Source organism: Hylaeus volcanicus, chromosome 5 (assembly GCF_026283585.1).
Source record: "Hylaeus volcanicus isolate JK05 chromosome 5, UHH_iyHylVolc1.0_haploid, whole genome shotgun sequence".
NCBI lineage: Eukaryota > Metazoa > Arthropoda > Insecta > Hymenoptera > Colletidae > Hylaeus > Hylaeus volcanicus.
The window spans coordinates 23,661,411-23,672,612 of NC_071980.1; positions in this window are offsets into that span (position 1 = coordinate 23,661,411).

Consider the following 11,202-nt stretch of genomic DNA (forward strand, 5'->3'; position numbering starts at 1 on the left):
AGAAATTCCTTACTCCTACAGCTTCCAAGATATCATTATTTTCGATGAGTTCCGCCGTATATTACAGAGGGGAGGGAAAAAATCAATTATACGATTTAGTGGACCAGTACTCGGAACGAGATCATTCGTTTGCCGGGCGGCTGGTCTAATCACTTGAGCTGCCCAGAATTCATTCTTCCTGATCCTAACAACCAAATAACTACCGTTCGCAATACGTGGTCCCCGGATCCTTAACTAATCAAATGGGACACTCGGTACGTGCCTGGATAGATACGGTCAATTTTTTGCCTCGATGAGGAAAGTGATGGGCAAAATATAATTTACCAAATTACATATGTGACTGTACTTACTAACTCAAAATATAAATAAATGATGAAATCGACTAATTAATCCTTTGACTGCGATGTGAAAAAACTTTAACTGTGATAGTTGTTAGAATTTAATCGAAGACTAAATATTACTGTATGCATTGTAAATACTTAATTAATTCGGAGATGTACATGTTTAATATATTTCGAAGTTTCAGATTATTATACGAATGCTTTTCAAGAAAGCAATATTCTACTAAGAATATGTCCGAACACGAAAAGTTGAGGAAAAGGAATCGTGATAAAATTTCACAAATTTTTAAAAATCCTATCTACTCTACTACGATTAGGCTAAACAAATTGTAAATATTATCTACAAGTGTATACCTTTCAAACAATCGTGTTCAATAATTCACACGCGATTGGAGGTGCACGTACCGATCGCAAAGGTTTCACTCACGCCATCGAAAACTCATTTGCGAGGGTAGAAGGAGACGAACACCGCTCGCGGGGGCTGTTCTCGTTCGATTTGGGGATTTAGCTACAATTACGGAGCACCCGGGTGCAGTTATTAGAACGGCATCGCCAGTTATTAGGACTAGTCTTGTAATTAAGGCACTCCGATGACAAGGGACTAGGATTAGCGGCATCGAGTTGAATCGGCGGCCGCGGATTTAATTAAAGGATGACGAGATGCGTGTATCCAGGTGCCCGCATCCGTCAACCGATTTGCATGAACGAACCGCAGAGAATTCCGTCAAGTATAAAGCAAGACTTTGAGTCACGTCAGTCGAAACATCAATAGCGTCGATTAATTTCGCGGACGGATGCATTTCCAAGAGTGCGCGAACCTCGAAGATGCTTTGAGCGGTATATCTCAAAGTGGACGTATGCGAAGAATCAGGCATGGAGATATGACCATTGAGGAGTATCACAGGAAATGTATTCGAAAGTATAGTAAAGAACATTTGCACTACAATTGGCTTGGCTTGGTATTCATGCTTTTGTACGTTTCAAGTATGACCCCTCGGTACGCTCTCTAATTATCTGGTAAAATTATAAAGCATTTGCATGCTTGAACTCCTCTCGTTATATTCTTCAGAACTGCAAGAAATTAGAGAAAAATATACCATTTGAAGTTCTAAATAATCACCCAGAAATAGATTTGATGTCTATGTCCTCAGGGCTCTTTTTTGGGGGGGCAAGTAGTTGTTTCTAATTTATTAATATATATGGAAGTACACAAATTTTAATTATCACCACAATGCTTCAATATATTCTAAAGAATTTCAATAGAAGGTATGAGGATAGACCTAGAAGAGCTAAAATAATCCCAATTTTGTTCACACTTTATTGCAACTCTACGTGTTTCAAAAAACTATAACCAAAATATTATACCACCGCATCATAATTCGATCTACTCTTTCCTTTTACGCAGATTGCAACACGACCCCCCTACAAAAAAGTTTTAGATTCAATCAATTAAATACCCTCGTATAGGAGGCTGCTCTCAACAACGCAACGGAAGCACTTTCCTTTGGCATTTCGCCCTCGATGCAGACGGTATCGGACAAAATTCAATACACCTTGTTTGATTTCGATCACGCAGTCCGCCGCGACATGGTCCGTGAAAAATTGACGCGACCATCGAACGTCGGCGCAAACGTTGAGTGTGTGCTTCCGCTTTTTGCTCCGATAACAGCGAACGACAGCCTGAATGATTTGCGGGAGGCTCCCGTTACCGGACTCAGGGCAACGCTACATACCTATTGCGTTAATTGTGATCGTTAATTCGAGTCACGTAGCGAGGGTCGCAGGAGTTTATATCCCACCGCAACGGCGACGATGGAAAGCATCGATCGGCACGAACGAATTCCGGTAAACGTTTCGGTCATCTACGGGCTTATCTCCGCTTTCCAAGGGCGGAAGTTCGATTGGGAATCGACGTTCGCGGAATTCTTGTTACAGATACGTGCCGCTATTCCTCGTTCTGACTGACGCAGTTCTCGAAGGAATCGTTTAATTAATACACTTTCGTGAACTTTCCGCGCAAACCTCGGAAACGTCTGCGAAATCGTTAAATTGCTGATTGCAATCTGAGAAGACTTTTCCCTCGGTTTTCCAAGTCGATGTACAACCGTTAGCGAAAACCGTTCCGTCGAATCGAATCCGACGTGACTTCGAGAAAAAGTCGTTTACGTATTATACGGTGGGCAATTTTAATGGGTTGTCAACTGATTGGAGAGATTTACCACTGTACTGTATTAATAAGAAGAGCAGAGTTAAACACTGCTAACCAAGTCCTTAGATTATGCGTCTGAATAAACATGTTAGACACATTTTACTGTTCGTCCGGAGCAAACAAAGAGGCAAAACCATAATATGATATTTGAGATAGGTGGGATATGCTAATCTTCACACAAAGATTATCGTTAGTTTACGGTAAGGGTGTATGTAGAACAGGAGTTGGTCGTGATAATGTTGTTGTGCCGAGGAAACCGAGGACAAACTTGTGATAATATGCACGAAGGGAAATCAAATAGTGCAGGTTAAAGATGAAATAGAGAAAAAGTGAAGGTAGTAAAAACATTATCGTTATTAAGATCACTTAATTTTAGAGAGCAATCTATGTTCTTTAGCATAGTTTCCGTCGTTTGGGAACCTCTTGAGGAGCTCCGTTCTGTTTCTTTAGTAAGCAAACACGTTCCTCCCTCGATCCGTATAACTCCAAACTACTAATGCACGCGGAGATTGTTGTGGTATGGAAAAATGTGAGGACAAAAGAATTCTCTACCGCGATATTCAAAACATTTGAACAATGGAGGACCGAATTCCTTTTTACAAAATGTGTCCCGTAAACCTATCGATTGTAGCTCACCCAGCGTTTGTAACCAGAAAAATGCAGTGAATTTGGAATTGTCGAGGCCAGCACGACCGCGAAGCATTACTAACGTTTGACCGAATCTCCTGTTTATGATGAACTCCTAACATTGTGACAGTCCACATGTGAAATGCTTGCAATTGTATTCTACGCGATTTTACAGTATATTGACTAAAATATCGCGAAATCGACCTGCATTTCGTTTTATAACTTAAGATTTAGACACAGATTTAGAGAACTTTGGACATTGAAACGTTTTTAGGACTTTAAGTGAGTTAGTGACAATAAATTTCCAGGGTAATAAAAGTAGAATGTCCAGTAGATAAAAATCAATATTTTCAACACGTGCTCCAGACCTATGCATAGAGTTTCTGAACTTTTCTCACCACGTGAAGGTGGTTGACGATTGTCTTCCGATCCACCTACTTCCCTAAGTTCCCAAGTCGTTTGACGCGAATCGTCGCAAAGAAAACTTTCAACAGCGTCCTGATCGGAATCAACTGGTAGTTCGGAATTCTGAAAATTACTATTTTTTAAGCTTGTAGACCATTTCCTAGTAGCCGAATCGTTGATTAAGGATCAGGGCTGTAACTCAGACCTCGATTGAAATCGTTTACGCAGTAGATGTCGTATTCATCTTATTTGCTCGACACCATTTTCTTCTGAACATTTGTTATCATTAGCTCTAATTGGAGAATCGGAAAAGTAAACTTGTGGGAAAGATAAACAATCCAGTCGTGGCAATATCGAGTTCGACCAAAATGCTGCGGATTTATTTCTCAGGCCAACAAAATCGAGAGTGAAATAACACGATATAATTTCTCCCTAATTGTCAACTATCAACGGACTTCCTTCCACTACGTCCCTCTGGAAGAATGTTCTTTTAATTAAGAGTCTCGCGTCTTAAGAGAATCGAACGAGGTGCACCGACTCACGGCGATCAATCACACGATTGACCCTTTGGAGAGGTCCGCGGGAACGCGTAAAAGGCAAGGGAGAGGAGAAAGAGTGAATTCCTGACGGTCGATGTTTTTCATTAATTGCCCGGCTCCCGGTTGTTTGTTAACCGAAAGACAAAGTTAAACAAGGGCGCAGCCTCGGGAAGAAATTGAGAGGCTTCTATAATCAGACTCGTTATCGGATGAGGCGTGACGTGTAGGTGCATACCTCCAACGACGCGGAGCTTCTTGCCCGTGAAATTAGTTCCACGTCCATTTAGTAATCACCTGCCGTTTCCCTTGATTAGCCAAAACTTTTACTCTCCCCTCCCCACCGACCTGCCTCCTCTAGTTTCTGGCCGCTTCGCTTTGCCACACGGCGTCACCGACCCACCCCAGCAGTTCTGTACTTTAATGGACAATTTACTTGCGCGCCTTGACGTCGCTGACTTTAGGAAAGACCCATTCCAAATGGGAAACCGCTCCTTCAGCTGACGGCGCTTCCTTCTAATCGATATGTAAATATTGTACCAGAACACGGCCAACCCAAGTCTAGATTCTTTGCAAAGTCTGACAACGCTGGCCATTGCCATCCAGGTGTGTCCTACAACTGACGAGTTTATTGTTGAATGTGAAGTACATTAATATAGAGAATATACAACAATGTATACATTTACAATTATGTGGAAGTTATTTTATTAATTTACATAATAATATTATCTAAAATATAATTCACATAATTAATTAGTTATATTAAATTGTTATATGATGTTTCACCGAAGAAATTAAGCTGTTTCAAGAAAGTCTCTCTGTAGTCAATTTATGAAAAAAGGAGAAGCGTTCATGCAAATCGGGATAGCTTAAATTGCTATTCAAATTCTCTCGCTTTATTTCAATTACTGTTTGGGACTTTTATTGTAAAGAAACAAACGAACACCCAGAGGAAACGAAAGTGAACAAAAGCTTGAGCTTTTATGCACACGATATCATTAAAAGAGAAAAGAAAAGCTATAATTGAAAACGTTATATTCCTTTGAAAATTTATCTCTCCAAGTACCGTTATCATTGTTTCTCAGCCATTTCTCAGTCACTCAGAAATTTTAAAGGAAAAGTAAAATATCATTTATTATTTACAATTTCAATTTGACATGCAACAAAATAAGATACATGGAAACAAAATATTTTTACTTAAAATACAAGTAATAAACTGCATGAGATTTAAAATTTCAATGAAAACCTCGAGGTACTAGGTTTTAATTCCAACAAAGATAATCTTAAGTTACCTTCTTTCCAAATCTTTAGACGATTTACATGGCACGCTCGCGTCGAAAAGAAATAATTATTAAAAGGGCAATTTCATCTACGTTGACAAACAGTAGTTCGCACCAATAACAAACCGTATCCCGTTTAATTTATCAAACATCTTCAGTTGTTCCCTTTAAGCCAAGCCAAGGATTTTCCTTCTACAATTTATTTCTAACGAAATTCTAATCGCATTCCTCATACCAGACAAAAAGCGCACAGAAAATCTCTTAAGCTTCCCCTAATTGGATATTCCGACCGTTTTAATGCCACCCCGAAGATTTTACTCTCTTTTCGTTTCTTTCCCTATCTCTCAAAGAACGAATGGAGCCGAGAATGCCAATTTCTTTCAAGGGGTGGAAGCTTATCTCTGCGCTAATTTAACCGGATGATTGTGCTGGTGCGTTGTTGTTAACTTTTCGCGAAAATCCACTAAGGATGACGCTTTCACGATGGGCCGATTTTGCATTCCCAACGACAACGGCGACGTCGATCCCAGTGTTTACGCTTTTAAAATTGTAATTATCTTTGATGCGAGCGTACAATGCCGCAGAATCGGTTTCCATGCGGAATCCTTATGCAGCCGTTTCCCGAGCGGTCCTTCAAATGCTCGCTGCGCGGCATTAATGCTGTCGAGAGAAGCCGCCCTGCCTTTTCTCGTCTTCCGCGATACCGAACGAACAGAGAGACGCGTCGCATGTTTTGTTGAACAATTTATACGCGACCACGGCTTTTGATCAAACCAGGCAACGAACCCCTAAGAAAAATCCTTCCTTAACAAGTGCCTCGGACCTTTAATCCCCTCGCTCTTTAGAAGCGTAAAATAAAGAAGCACGCTTCCGGGCTTACACTCTTTGTCTCCGCAGCGCCATTCCGGCTCTATTATGTGCCTAGTCGCGTTCGTTCCTCTTGTCCGTACAATCACACTAGAACTCCGTTTCTTGACACCAGCTTCTTTTTCTTGTTGTTTCTTGCGTTTTCATCCCCCTCCGCCCCCCCGCCCCTATTCGTGTCACTTTCTTTCCCCCGTCTCCGCGCCTTCTTTTCCGTTTTCTCTCGTTTAAGTCTCGTCTTTGCCATGCCGTGTGCACGCCACGGTGCTTAGCCACCTCGCGCAACGTCCCTTTTTATTGCGAATGACTTTTAAGTGGCCTTTAATACCCCATTACGTCTGAAAGCGGGTTACGAACGAGCGCCTTATTACACAGCCACGGTGTAACCGTATCTTCGGGTCTTTATAAAAGTCTTTCGCGGGACCGTCCTAATTGCCAGCCGTGGAGCAAACGTTACTCTCTTCCGCGGTCGAGATCTCGGCGATGCTTGACGTTTCACCGATAACAGCCGCTGCTTCGAGCTCGGCGAAGGTACCTTCGACGTTTTTGCGCGATTTCGGCGGGAAGATTGCTTCGTGAAAATGGCCACTTTCGTAATTGTTGAAGATCAACGAGTTTTACATACCTTGTAATGTTCGTCTGTGAGAAGTAAGAGTTCGGAAATGTTCAATGTTTTGGGTCAAAGCGTTATCTTTCTTCAACAGTTTGCCATTTTTTTTTAAACTCTTGCGTTTCCTAAACAACTATAAACATCATCCATGAGGATCCACGAGTTAGATTAACGATCTATTCAGCCTTTGACCAAGGCAGAAACCTTTAGAAAGCAAAATAGCGTCGAGCTATCTAGCTATCTAGCTTCGAAACATCCTCAAAAGAGCGTTGACGTTAACATGCTCATGTCGGTACACCATATCTTAGAAGTCTTTATATTCATCCTATGATGTAAGATAGCCATCAACGTTACAGACCCGAAATGATTATCGTGTCTTGTCCTTATAATTTGGGAGAGTATGAATAATCTGTATTACTTCAGTTTTGATTACTTATACATATCGCATTACATGATACAGATCTCGTTTATTCCGTTTAATTCTAATTCTCCGTAGCATGATTTGGACCATTGTAGGAATAGCAGCTTAACCGTCTTCAGAAAATGTAATCTTAGGTGAAGAATTGGAACTATACGAGACGTAATGTACTAGTACTTACTCTACGTGTACGAGATATAATTTAACATTGGGAGAGTAGTAAATACTCTTTATGTGAATTTTAAAAAATTTAGACAGTGTTAAATCCACCGATCTGTAATTAAAGTAATTGAAACTGTTCTATTATGACGTTAAAATTACTATGTTACATTAAAACAAGAATTAATATAAGATAAGGTGATAGGATTTTTAGAATTATTTGTTATTTTTTCCTTACTAATTTTAGTCCGAAAGGATTAATTATCCTGTATATCTACACAGATTATACGATACGACATTAAATGAAATAGAAATTTATTCATTTCGTTCTTAATGGAAGGATATTTCTATTTTTATAAATTCGCATTGCTTTTCGTGGCATACGGCAGAAAATTCATGGCGTCGTTCAACGTTATCGAGTTATTTCACGCAAGAAAAAGGACTATCTAACTCATACCAACGGTGAAATGTACTTCCGTCATGGAAGAAATCGTGAGGCTCCATTCGTTCGACAAGACGGATGTTCCAGTGACGTGAGCGAGATCGCGAGGGTCAGAGTTCATGCATTAGGGCGGTATACTTTTGGCGACATATCTTTGCCCCCCTTTACGCCCTTTTCCAAACGTTCAGAGACCAGTGAGATATCGAGGGGACGAACGACCGGAAAAAGAGACCGAGATAGTTCGGTATAAATCAATAACACGAATCGGGAACCATGATTCCAGACCTAAATGCCAATCTGTTCGTTTCTCCTCTCCGTTTGGTAGCATTTGTCACAAATGCTGCAAAAGTTGTTTCGCCTTTTTGTCTTTACACGACGTCACCTCGCAGATGTATAGTTGATTCATAAAACCGACAGATGTAGATATTCGTGCCTTGTTAATTCGAGAGATGATTTATGAACTTGAAGCGTTACTTATTAATTAGTCAGCCATTTTTTTACTTCATCCGAACGATTTCTAGATCCAGTAACCAAGAAATTATCTTCATTTGAAATTACTTGAAAACAAAATACAACTCGTTTAATGAAGTACTAACAATAAGTATATTTCAAGTAAACGTGCACAGAAACTTTAGAAACATTAATCATCACCCGAGTGACCATCTTCTTGTATAGTCTTTTTCTATCGATGTGTCACTTTATCAACGTCTTGTGCACATTCTCATGAATTTCCCCTGATTCCCATTTGCTATAAATCGCATAAACGTCCACAGTTTAGCAACGGCTGACTACGTTCATGCGTGTTTACGCCGAAGGAAAAGTTCAACAATTCGCCATCAAAACCCGGGATTACACGGAAACAATTGTCGCGTATTATTGCAACATCGGATTTGCAAATCCTTCCATCCGCTTTCGAGGTGGGAAGTGATTATTTTTTTCGTAAAAAGTCGACCCCGTAAATCCGAATGTTCCACGTTGAGGTAATGTCACCGAGTTCTCGCGTGCATCGCCGAGGTCGAGTTATTTTACTTCTTTCGTGCGCTGGGCGGCGTCGGCGTCGGAACGCTTCGAAGCAATAAATCAGTTTTTCCACTCCAGACGTACGCCACCTCGCTGATGCTTCCTACCCGTCATTGCGTTATCAGCCATGTTCTCGAGGGTGGGCTGGAAAAGAAATGCCTAAGAAGACGAGCGGAAAAACGAGGAGAAGGGTACGACATTATTCGCGCCGCTGTTCTTAAGCATTTCTCATGCCGTGTCTGCCTTTTCTTGAAACTTTCACGTTCCGTGTACCAATTAGACCCCTTTGGCGTTTGCCTGTCTTTGTTCTTGTTGCCAGATCCGTGGTTCCCGGTACTTTTATTAATGTTACTGTTATTCTTTGCTCCTCGTTAGTCGCCTCTTCCCCCGGCGGGGAGGGAGAGGTACGAATGCCATTACGTTGCAGTTCAAGTGTGGTCATTGAGAAATCTTCCTGAATTAATCTGACAGCGGTCAGGTCCGTGACTGGCTTTCATTACCACTCGTAGTAATTCGTTTAACTCTAGCTGTTACAACGAAACTGACGTTAAATAAACCGAGATTATTTATTCAACTTATAGATAAGATTAAATTTTATGAAATGAAAAAGTCTGGACCGCAAAGAGTTAGAGGATGATACAGAAAGAATTTAAGTTTGAAACAAATCGTAGGTATTTATAACCAATAAAACAATTATTCTCGACTAATATGTTCACCCCAATGTACTTAAATGTTGTTACATATTTGGGCCAATTAAAGTATCGAAAAGAATATCGCAACGTCTCGTAAGATCTTGGCACAATATCGAAACCTATGATAAGATATCTTCCATTAGGCAGGGCAGAACGAAGATAAAAGTGAATTGACTGCTGAATGAATGAACAGATCCAGGCAGATCCTCTCGTGCGTCAATAGGACAATCTGGATCTCTAGATGGTGGAGATATCTTGATAAAGGAAATGCTGCTTCGTGTGTTCCTTTCGAATAGAGGAGCGCTAGCAAAGGGAAAATCAGGGACGGGAATGGCTGCTCTCAGGTCCCTCAGACGCGAAGATGCGAATGCAGATAGAAGTACAAATGTCGTTTCTGAGTGTACGTGGCATTTTATGTCTGTTACTCCAGGCATATCCGTGCTTCTCGCTTGTGTTCCGCTGGCAAATAAAGTGCTACGCACGACAACGGAGCAGTGTGAACTTGTACGAGAAGTTAAGATTTAATTAGTCTTTGAGGGGAACAGAGATTTTCGACTTTTATGGGTTTAATGTAACGTGTATTATAGTCAAAGCGTCTGGCAATCATCGTATGCGATTTTGGTGAACTATTCTGTACAATATAAATAGTTTATGAACAATTTCTGACAACCGTAATGTTTAAGACGTTGCTAGCAATCGATACTATTATTCATTCATTAACTTTCCAGAGATTTTGAATTAAATTAAATAATTATCAAGGATTCACGGATAATATCACGGTATAAATAATTTATGCAATTGAGCATGATTCTATGTTTAACATTTTTCAATGAAACTGCACAGTGGCACCTGGAATTACAAAATAATTCTATCCGATAAATTAGGTATAAAAAGTATTGAGAGATATGGATCGGGTATAGAACCACCGTACTAGTTTCAGAAAGTTCGAAATCCGAAACATATCGACATCTCTCTAGCACGTTTCAATTTCATCGAGCACGTATGATGCGTGCACGTATGGAGTTGGAAATCGTGTACGCAAACACCATATCACGATAAAGGTGAGCCTGAAACGGATTTTAACGGAAGAGTGAAACTATCGCCAGAATGCATAATAAACTTATTGTTTGCCCACTCGATGTACAAACAGTTTCTTTCAGTACAAAACTATTTATTTATTGCACTTTTAAAATATTTAAAAGCAGCTGCGAACATACATTTAAAAATCTCAGTTCTGAGTTATGTATTTCTCCTGTTGATTTTCAAATTTCAAGTTCAGATTTGGAATCGGCGCTTTCAACAACTCCTGTACACCAAATTTCATCCAAATACAGTCAGTTTTTACATTTTGTCCTGCCATTTTCTTTTTATTCCACAAAATTAATATCCATTGAAAATGAAAAATATTTCACGACGTTATAGTCACCCTGAAAAATATGACAGAAATTCTATATATCTATCTGATATAAATAGTTATAACTTTAGCAATTTAAAATTTCTTCAAATATAATACAATAGAAATATTTTAAGAACCTTAAGTAACGAGAATACTACCGAAAATGAAATCTCTTTTTTAACCCGTAAAAAGAGAGTAGCCCC